This window comes from Dysidea avara, chromosome 12 (assembly GCF_963678975.1).
Source record: "Dysidea avara chromosome 12, odDysAvar1.4, whole genome shotgun sequence".
NCBI lineage: Eukaryota > Metazoa > Porifera > Demospongiae > Dictyoceratida > Dysideidae > Dysidea > Dysidea avara.
This window is the reverse complement of record NC_089283.1, coordinates 12664779-12676418: the sequence shown is the minus strand read 5'-3', so window position 1 is coordinate 12676418 and position 11640 is coordinate 12664779. Positions and strand designations below refer to the sequence as shown.

Below are 11640 nucleotides of genomic sequence, written 5' to 3'. Positions count from 1 at the left end.
CCATTGCTATCCACCCTTGGTGTCATATCTTCTTCATGCCAGTAATTCTTTGAAGTCTACAATGTTTTCAAACCTTGACTATGTTTATCATCTTGGTATCATTGTGGCAAAGTCTGCATGGTTAGACATTTTTTTCCTTTTTGAGTGTAAAAGTTTGAAAGCCAGTTAGACTTTCTGTAGTTGAATTTAGCGTGACTTTAGCAGTTTATCAAGTACTAATATATGCTTGAGTATATCAGGATGACTGCTTTATTAGGGTATATTGATCTTGCTTGACCAGGTTCTAAAAACCACGTAACCTAAAATCATGTGAACTATATGTCCATCATTTTTGTAGGGCATAAAAACTTTAAGCTTAACTTGAGTGAATGAGGGTTCAGAATGCTTTCCAGTCATAGTGCTGTTGGATATACGTAACAAGGATTTAAGAAATGTGGAAGAGTAAGCTTTTTTGGATTCTCCAAATTGATAAGGCATCTATGCATTAGCAGTGAGAAAGCTTTGGGACTCTTAGAATTCAAATCAAGATCCAAATAAACATTCAAGACTCATTTCAATGCTAGATAGATTCACAATTATTTCAATCTGATTTTAGGTAGCTAATACTAGAATATATCTGTTTGCATCCTAGGGAGTTTTATTAGTTAATAAACTTTGTTACATGAAAGCCAGTGAAGTCCTAGATTATGTTCCATCTGTTTTGTTTACTCTGATCTTAAAGACCACATTCTACTAACAGAAGATTCTCTCGTGACAACCATTTAATGCAAGTTTGTAATTTAATAGTCAAGATTTGATAGCAAACAGTATGTCCTGCACTTCAAATATGTAAATCAGAGGAAGGAGCCACAAATTTATCAAACGGTCTTTGTAAAAACTATAGTGCCAATCATTCAAGATATGTTTGGTGGCACAACGTTGGATTCTTTTAAAGTTTATAATGTCTTTCATTAGGTGTGGGTGCCAAACTTGAGAACCAGAGAGTAACTGTGATCTTACCAATGATATATGCAGTCTAACCAACATAGAAGGTGAATGAGTATGGACAAAATATGGCAAATTAGTCCAAGTGTTTTGTATGCATGAGCAGTGATGTCTTTGTAATGTTTACCCCGTGTTAGGTCTTCAGATAATATTCATCTGAGAATTGACATGAGACGGGTATAATTGAGTTGGACATAAAATATGTGGTGTTGAGTTTACATTTGAATGATAAATGAACAAATGTCTTTAAACTGACATCCAGATTGATGTCCCTTGACCAAAGTTAAAAGAGTAGTGAAGTCTTGAAGAACCTGATGACGACAGAGTGTTCTAGTATGGATATTAGTACTAGGCATTAGTGCTCAGCGGTATTGAAATTTGAATGCACGGTATTAGTAACAGGAAAATATCACGGTATATCGATATAATAGTTAGCTTGTTATTGTAACTATTACATCATTTCTTGGGCCTAGTATAAAGTGGTATGCATCCCAAAAACTAAAAATATATACTTCAGTACAAGTAGGCATGTGTTGTAATGTGACAACCTCAGGTTTTTGTTTAGGGCGTGTCTGCTAAACCATCAACAAAATGGGCAATTAAACATCAAAGGCTGGGTTAAAAGCAATCCTATACTGGTATTCATCAATATACTGGTATTTCGATATATCGGTTATCAAAGGCTGTCACAGTATGATAATCGGCTATGATAATTTATCACGATAAACGGTATTACCGATATATTGCAGAGCACCACTAGGCATCATCAGCAAATTAAAGATGTAAATTAAAAACAGCAAGGGGCCACTGAAGAATACTCACCCTGTGGGACACCAGAATCTACTGGGAGTAAATCAGAATAGCAGTTATTGATAGAAACTCTTTGTATGAATCATGTAATATTCTATATTAAGGCAATAAGCAGTATACCAAATGCGCTGGTGGCTTGGTTGGTGGTTGCACAATGCACATACACTCATACCCAGGATAAAACATAGTCTGGCAATGCCTGCACTTTTTGTGAAGGGGCAGGTGGCGCCATCAGTAGTCTCGTGCCCAGCTGGGCTCATGCTAATGAGCAAATATTGGCTGGCCAATCAGGATCAACGAGTTGCACAATTGCATGAATGTATTGGAAGTAAATGAAAAAGCAGGAGATTTAAAGCCATTTATTAGAAGTTATAGGTTCGTTCAAGGCGTTTGTTGTCAATTTGTGTTTTCCGATCTTACCTTATAAGACTGAAGAATCATGAATCGACATTTCACCAGAAATGAAATGCTATCCTCTACTAATATGACCAGTGTAAAAATAATTTTAAAACTTAAAACATGGGAATAGAGATCGCTAAAAAGTAAAGAAGCAAGAGTCAGCATGTTAAACACAGAGATCTTTATTTGGACTCAGTGGGTATGGTATAGAGACTAAGAAAACAGTAGTAGTTTCCAAAAATCAGGGCCAGTAAGTACTGAGAATGCTTCCGTATAAATGCTTATTTGAGTCCAAATAGAGGTCTCTCTGTGTTTAACATGCTGGCTTATTTGACTCTCGTTTCTTTAGCGATCTCTATTCCCATGTTTAAATTATTTTTACACTAGTTTGTTTACTTTTTATAAATTCATTTATGGATAGCTAACATGATAATAAGAGGTGCTGGTGGTGCTTAATATTACAGTAGCTGTTAAGATTTTATCATAGTTAACAAACACCAGTGTATATGTTGGCTTCTGATATTTGTGCAGCTATGTGATCACAATAAGTCAAGTGTGCAGTGTACACAACAACATTGCTACTCTGGTACAGCTTTCCTTTTCCATGTCCATGACCTATTTCTAAATGTATATTACAATGGTAACATCTATTTTCAAGCAAATTTGCTTCTTGCAGGTTCACTTTGCCATTGATCTCTGCAAGGGTAACCACCATGTTAATATGTGCTAATAAGTATCCAATCTATTCATGTTAACATGTTCATTTGGAAACCCTATATCATTACCTATATTCCAACCACAAATTCATATAGTTTTTAATAAAGTGAACAGATTTTCCTAGTGGATCAGTCATGATGACTGAACAAAATAGCATATTTCAGCTTTCTAAAAAGTTCCTTTTGGCTTCATATTTTCCAGTGGACCTATAATTTTTCAGATTAACTTCCAAAGCTTCTGTGTGGTTGGAAGAACAGAACTTTCTAGGTGGTGTTTCGGTGTATGTTCTATTAGGATTTTTGGCAAAAAAACAACATAGGCAGTCTCTATTTGAAACACTATCGTGTTTCATGATAAATGAAGAGATCGCATCTAGTAAATGCCCTATTCTTTCATTCTTGAATGGTTTTCACTGCAACACCTCGATTCTGATTGGCCAGCCAACCGTATAGGTATAACCTAAATATTTCAAGGACCAGGTTGAGCAATGATATACCTAATTTAGTTTTCCATGGATTTGCAAACACTCCCAAAATGTATTAAACAAGTACACAGAAAAATTTGGAATTTTCAACTAGAGTAGGGACCACAGCACATTGATAAAAAGTGCTGAAACAAGCTGGAGTAGTGCACGCGCGATATTAAATCACAGTAAAACAATAAGAAGTGTTATATCCCTACTGTGCATTTCCATAATGGTATCTTGAGCACAGTAGGGATATAACACTTCTTATTGTTTTACTGTGATTTTAATATCGTGCACTACTCCAGTTTGTTTCAGTACTTTTTATCGATGTGCTATGGTCCCTACTCTAGTTTAAAATTCCAAATTTTTCTGTGTAATTGTTTGTTAACTTGTTTTGTAAATAATTATTATGACTGGTGAACCCACGCATACCACATCTGAAATGGCACCACGCACCCCAATTATCGTCTGAAAAGTGAAGTATCCATTATGCTTCATTGTCAGCTATGTTCAACGCGTTACGCAGCATTTTGAATCAAGAACTGTTCAAAAGGCACCTATGCAATCCACGCATACCGAAAGAAAGAAATGGTGCCACGCAACCCAGCTACATCAATTATTGTCTGAAAAGTGAAGTATCCATTACACTTCGTTGTGGGCTATGTTCAATCCATTACACAGCAGTACGAATCAAGAACTGTTTGAAAAGCACCTCTGTTATCAAAATAGCCACTATGAAAATACGGACGATTTCTGTTATGAAGGGAAGCCATCACGTGCTATGTACCACTAAATCAACACTTTTCGTTGTCAGCAAAGATGAATGGAACACAAAGGAGGACACTGGTAAGTCCATGAAGAATGCATTGTACGTACTGTGGTATGCCAAAAGGCACCTGTCGGGCTGAAGCGACATCGAACAGTGAAAAAATCAAGCCTGTAGCCTTAGCCGTTATCGAGTTACACTTGTCTGAAAGCATCAGTCAGTTACTCAGTCCGTCAGTCAGTAGAAAATTCTGTTAAATAATTTTTTTTTAAATTCCGTAGTAACTTGTTGAAAGCGTTTCGGGTCAATCTGAAAACTTGTTTGGGTTTAGTTTTACCTAACCAATACTGCCTCATCGTCGTCAGGAAAAATTGAGGCTGGTTTTTGGGTGATGTTATCCCGTGGACCACGCCTACTCCTTTGTGGTCCCTACTATACAGTACTATTGTACTGTATGATAATTCAAGCCAATACCTCTTCATACAAAATACATGCTGACCACCTATATGTGCACTTGCACTAACAATAATTGTGGCTTTTACCTAATATCTTTAGCTATGTGTATCAGTATGGTTTTGGCCAGCAAATTATGATGACCACTTAACCATTATTTCATTTATAAGAAGTATGGAGCAAATATTTCAGTGGTTATGGGGTTAGGTAAATAGATTATATGGCTTTCTGTGAACTTATTTGATACTGCAAAACAAACAAAGACACTGTTCCCCCACAGTTATGTACATTGAATGGCACAAATCTAACATCATTCTTCTATAACTTATTACAGTTCCAGTGGTTTGTGACTGTATTATCTTTAAAAGCAGATTTTTTTTAGATATTGCCACTAAACAACTGAAATGGGTAACTACTATTTTCTTAGTAAATCACACACTTCATTTGTGAAGTGTATAATATAATTCAAAAACTTACTGTCATATTTGGGGTAGCTACACTTTACTTTGGTAGTAGAATGAAATGTTTAAAAGTACAAAACTAAATCCAAAGTTTGTAAAGAGCTTTATAATCAGTTCTTATTACTACTGAAAGTGATGATGTTAAGTACCACAAACACAACTGTGGAAAGCAAACAAAGAACAGCATTTTGTGTGAAGCCATATAAACATCAGCTCCCTCAAGTTGCTTTGTATGAATGAACCTCTGAGCAATGATCCAGTCCTGCTCAGTTACAATAAGCATTATGGTTCCTGTCCTCCCACCTCCAAACCTCACTTTCAATCAAAAAAACTAGAGGCTATAACCCCTGTGGCAGCTACATTGTCGATGTTGACATTAAACTACATATTCATTATGAAAAGTCTCCAATTTACCAGCAATGGTAACTGTCTGAAGTACAACTTTCCATCATTAAAACTTTCGTTGTTTATTATTTGCCATGTTACAAACATCATCGCTCAAGTGTTCAGTCATGCATACGTACCACATTGTGGGTCATGTTTGAGTAGCATAATTAACCACCTAATAATGAACAACAACTTGTCTGGCCTGAACATGTCGCTGTACTAATTAGTTTAACATGAATATAATTTATCTATAATATTTTTTTGTCGTAGAAGATACAAATGGTATGGTGGCGTGGCTTGCCAGTATTCAGAGCGTGATAGAGCTACATAAAGGGGACGGGGATCTAGGCAAAAATAATTATCCTGAATATGATACAAAGCCAATACATGGTGTCTTGTAAAGTTACATTCTTCTGAATACAATGGAACCTGCTTCTCCAAAGTGAAGTTTCAATTAACCAAGTCAGAAGTTTATACCACATAAAACAGCCATTGCAGGGCTGCAGGAGCCACCCAGGCAAGAGCCTGATCAATATTTTGCATCAAAGTCCAGTTTTTGGAAACTAACAAGTCACGTTCAGATTGGGGACAACTTTTACAATATTCTTTCCACCCAAAAGAATTTTGACCAAATAATGTTTCTTTCCCCTGCCCTGGCCAACTGCCAATGAAATTTTGGCTTGAAAGTAACCAACTTAGACATATATACATAGATACATACAAATAGTATCTTGCAGTGCTTATGCTTTTTCATACACACATACACACACACACGCACATACACACGCATGCACGCACACACTTACCATACACACTACATAATGCACACACAGTACAGTGAAACCTCAAATATGACCACCTCGATAAATACTGACATTTGTTTTATGGCTTTTTAGATTTGTCCACCTTCATTTATGGTAACAAAGATGGTTCTAGTTAATAAAGTTTTCACCAAATTCGGAACAAACATAGTTATGAAAGGTTAAACAAATTACACTACAGATTACAAATAAAGCAAACAACAAATTTTCAGCTGTAACAACACTAAGGGAGTATAGCTACTACAGCTTCTTTCCATGACTCTAAACACATGTCACATTATACACTCAGATTTATAGTGGTAGTACTATAGTAAGGGTGTAACCAGGATTTTAAAGTGACTTACAGAAGTAGTGAGTTTCCAAAGCAGGGACGCAGTCCCCAGCCACTGAGAGATATTAAACATTGAATAGTTCAGACTAAACAGATTGCCATATTTCATGTAGGAATCAGTAGCTACACTATGGTGGAAGTTACACAGTTAGATTTGTAAGAAACAATTAATAGGGAATGCACTGATGGAATGACTAAGCACAATCAAAAGTTTATAATGGGGAATCCCTTATTATAAACCCTTGTTACAACTGAGGATGTATGTTGCACACCTAAGGTGATAGGTATCCATCTATTGCCATGGCCACTGACTAGCTAGTAGTTTTGCTTAACCTACATACATTTATAATGTTACAAATTTTCTACCCCCAATGGAAATAAAATCTTAATTGGAAAACCCAGCACTGTACATTAATACAATTCCTTCTCACTTCATAATACTTGTTAATATTTATACAAATGCTCTATTAGAGTATAATGACTGCTCTATTAGAGTATCTCAATCTTTAAAATTCCTCTAGGAGGGTTTATGTCCCCTCTAGATCCTTCTGAGAAACGTTTATGTTACTATAAAATTTGTTATGCCATACTGCATGTTGTTACTGCTTTTTTACTGCTGAAATAAACAGTGTGTTTATTTTTGTGTATTAAAGGCATGGAAATCTAAATTTCAAGCGGGATTTTAAAACTGGAAACCCCTTCCCCACGTGCCATGCAACTTTCACTAAACTTGATTCATAATTTTCTTCAGCTTAGAGGGCTTCCCAAATGTGACTTTCAACAAAGCCACAGATAGTACTGCATCATAGGAAAAATCTAAACACCCACCCCTATATACTAACTACTAAGCAAGCCAGTTTGTCTACATATGTTCTACCCTCTATAAACATGTGAAGAAAAAACTATTACCTAGAATCAATCTCAGTGGTAGATCCAAGGAGGGTCACAGGGGGCACATGTTCCTAATCCCTCCCAAAAAAGAAAGAAAACATTGTTCGAGATACTCTAATAGAGCAGTCAGTCAAATACTCTAATAGAACAGTCGTCACATATTATACTTTTGAGAATCCATCGTTGTTGTGTATAAACAATAAGCATCTGTAGCACTATATCTCATGCATGGGCACACTTAGCCTGCTAAGGATATTTTGCAAATGAAGTGCACATGGTCTTGTGTATGCGGTCCATAATAATTATAGCTATAACTAGCTGAAAACTACTCATGACTGTCACTTAGACTATCCCTATACAACTCTCGATCAATGTAGTCCACTCAGAAAGCAGTATATATTTGCACATAAAACCACTCTACATCAAAATTTTTAATCCTGAAACATTTAATTAGCATCCCCCCAGCTCCTACCCTGCATGGTGCACCCCCTTGCCAAGCCCTGGATCCACCCCTGAATCTGTCTACTTTGACTGGACAGTTTCCATTTTATATGACCTGAAACACAAGAAGCCATTGATACACTACCACAAATTGACACCTTGTGCTGTCAACAAAAAGAAATGGGATACAAAGGAGGACAAAGGTCAGTGCATGATGCTAGCTTGCATTGTACGTACTCTGGTATTCCAAGGCACCTGTAAGGCTGAATCAACATCAAACAGTGAAAAAATTAAATCCGTAGCCTTATATTAGCCATGATCAAGTTATATTAACCTGAATACACCAGCTGGTTTGTTAAGTAGAAAATTCTACTAAATAATTTTCATAGCACCATATCAGAAGCATTCCAGAATACACTGAAGGTGCTCTTGGCCTTGCTATACCTAACTAAGGTGCCATGAAGGTATTGTGAGGCTGATTTCTGGTTGTTAAACATTGTTGTGGGAATGTGTAAACCTTCGTGATCCCTAGTATAGCTACAGCTATATGATGATGGGTAAACAGTACGTTGAATTTAGCAATAAAATTTTCTTATGTCTTACTTTGTGGTATTGTGCTTGGAGTGATCCCTCAAACTATATACATAAGTATAATTTCATCACTACAAATACTTCTTTAGCAATAATGTATACCTACTTACTGTACATAACTATAGTATATTTTAATTGAGTTGCAGACATAATGTCTGCCACACAAAAATCTTGCTCTCTCAGATGTACACAAGAAAAAGTCTATACATCACTTGTTAATAAATGCACATAACAGTAGTTGTTAATTTGAGGGAGCAGGCTACCAATTGTACTGTATATTTGGTATGGACATGCTGATAAAAGAGATAGGCAGGAAAGATATGGTGCTATTTCCACTGAACTAAAGCATGCTTCTTTCAAGAGAACCGAACCATACTAAACACAATACTTAAGCTACAAAATTAATATACTTCTGTTTGGTAACCAAAATTATTTATGATTCCATAGTAACCAGTACACATTAATGAATGGATGACCCGATCCACTTGGATTGGTAGCCAATTTAGATGATATTGATTGGTACAACCAATTTTTGTATATAAACACTGACTCGATTCAATCTCTCTGATAACCATGTATTGTATTGGACTTGCTCTATCATTTCTCCATTTTGGTAGAATAGACTAAAATGCTATCTTTTCTGTTGGTCACAGAACAAGAAACCATATAGCTACACTTGAGTTTGCTGTGAAACTTACCCTCCAACCTTTTAGGAAACAACGAATACAGCTGCACTAAATGAAGTGAAATACTTGGATACTGTGCTACATCAGCTTACAAGCCACTCAAACATGTAGTATTCCGGGCTAAAGTCTCCATAGGAGATTGCATTTGTGAAATTGAGGCCACACCACAATTGGAACTGACTTCAGTAACAATACTTACAATTGCTAAATTCTTGTGAGCTACATACCTGTAGCAGATCAGTCATCATACATGATGATAAAGTTGATGTCAGATCAGTACAATATCAGTAGATTGGTAGTGAATATGTTAGATTGGATATAAATCAGAACATCTGAATTGGTATACATCCCTAAAACAATTCACGAATTATGAAACAAATATTAATGAACAACCTTGTATGTGTCGACTATTAATCCACAATTAAATAAATGAATGTAATTTATAGATGCATGGTCATGCTGCTTATGCTGGATAAATTTCCTTCACACATAACTACCATACAGTTAAACAAACCTCTGTAAGCCCATTGGCTCCAAAAATTGGATTTTAAGGCAGTACTTTATATTATTATTTATTTGCAATCACTCCGTCATACTAAACAGTATAGAAAAATTGGTGGAAAAGTGTAGGATTCTATGAATGATATCCCACTAGGGACCTGTGAGAAAGCTTAAAGCCTGTGAATACAGAGAATCAGAAACATGCAGCTAAAACCTGAAAAAAATGACCCAGTGGTGACTTGATTTTCAACAACATGCAGTCTAGGCATGCGCCAAAGGAGCCAGAACAACCGGGATCTGAGATCCTCTCAGAATTCAACCTGCACTTAAACATTATAGACACATAATATTCTAGATTGCAGAATTGTCAAATTAGAGAACTCGTGTACTTGGCTAAATGCCGCAGGTAGTTTTAAAAGATTGATGTGGCCAAATATCAAATGTAGCTACAGAGTACAACATAAAATATGGTACCCGGCTAAATCACATAAAGTGATGAGAAAACATAACACATTTAGCTAAATAAAGTAATCCACATACATACTCACTTCTAAACTACAAGTCTATGTAGTAATTGCAATTGAACAGCCCTGGTAGTTGAGTAATAGCTCAAGCTCATTAAAGAAACATCCATTGCTCCACTAGTTTGATAGGATTTCTTTCCAGTTTCTTTAGAGCAAAATACTATTTAAATATCAGGTAGTAAAAGATGATTACAATACAATCAAGATATATACCGGGTACATGTATAAATCATGAACTACATACGTATACAACTACAGGCCACCATTAGTTGATGCAATTTTGCCTCCTCATAGAAAAAAAAAGCAAATACTTACAGAATATGTGCCTACATGCATAATACATATTCCTGTATCCTAAAACGTATAGTATAATAGCAGTAGCATGCCCCTCTCTCTCATAAAAACAATGCTCCAAAACTCTGCCATTCAAAATCACATTTTATGTAATGAAAAGCACCTCCACAGAGGAGTATCTAATGTCAAATCTAGCATAAAGATAGGATAACTCTTACAGAATCACCTATATTAAAAATTTGCCAAAATCCATCTCTGTCTACCTGCTGCCTGACTACACTCAAAAGACTAGAGACTAAATGACATATCACACAACATCCATTTTATGCAACCATAATAAACACATTGTGACTTCAGTCTGGGGTTCTGACGAATATCCACTCTCTGTGTCTTACCTTTTCAGTTTGTTCAATGCCAAAGTAGGGGTTAAAGTATACAATGCATGCTACTGGTTGTACAAGTTCTTCAGTAAACCACAAACATCAGTCTGAAACTACAAACATCAGAAAAGAGACGGGGTAATGGGCTGTTGGACTGCTGTGATAGCACTACCTACAGCAGGCAAAGTGAAACCATTTGGAATAATAAAACACATGAGCTGCATTCTTAGTATCTGCTACAGTGGTGGTTAGAATCTATTCACAATATAACCTCATGCAAATAGATTATTGTCTTGTCTGCATTCTGGAGATGTTTGTGGTGAGACAATATAAAATACAGCACTAACCCATTGTCATGTCAGCTGGCCCAAAGGGAAACCACCTTACGGAAAGGAGTTGCCTAAATCACCATGAATAGGAAAAGCACATTTAGGGTGGTTTATGTTGGGGAAAATCACAAGCTGCTGCAAGTTAACACTGACACTGCAGAGCTCTGACTGCAGTACTCTACAATTCCAGCACTAAGTCATACTGTACAGAGAAAGTCAAATTAGATTTGTGCAGTAAATACCCCTTAAAATTACCAGGTAACCTATGGGATAGGTGAATGGAAGCAGTAAACAAATAAATCTCATTAACATATGAAATCATTGTATCCTGTACCTGAGCAATGTATATACGGGCCACGTAGCTACAATTGCTCATGTATATACAGGCCAAATTTATATGTAACAGCT

The 11640-nt window shown here is 36.2% G+C and overlaps 1 protein-coding gene across 2 annotated transcripts in view; it reads right to left on the bottom strand.

The window, feature by feature from the left end:
- LOC136240816 (cryptochrome-2-like) overlaps positions 1-11424 on the bottom strand; it is a 55724-nt gene extending 44300 nt beyond the window's left edge. For both annotated transcript variants that reach the window (XM_066031877.1, XM_066031878.1), the window contains exons 1-3: positions 10919-11424; positions 10254-10389; positions 9432-9554 (exon numbers count right to left, since the gene is read on the bottom strand). The gene's annotated coding sequence lies outside the window, so the exon portion shown is untranslated. The remainder of the gene's footprint in view (positions 1-9431; positions 9555-10253; positions 10390-10918) is intronic.
- Positions 11425-11640: the final 216 nt, after the last annotated feature.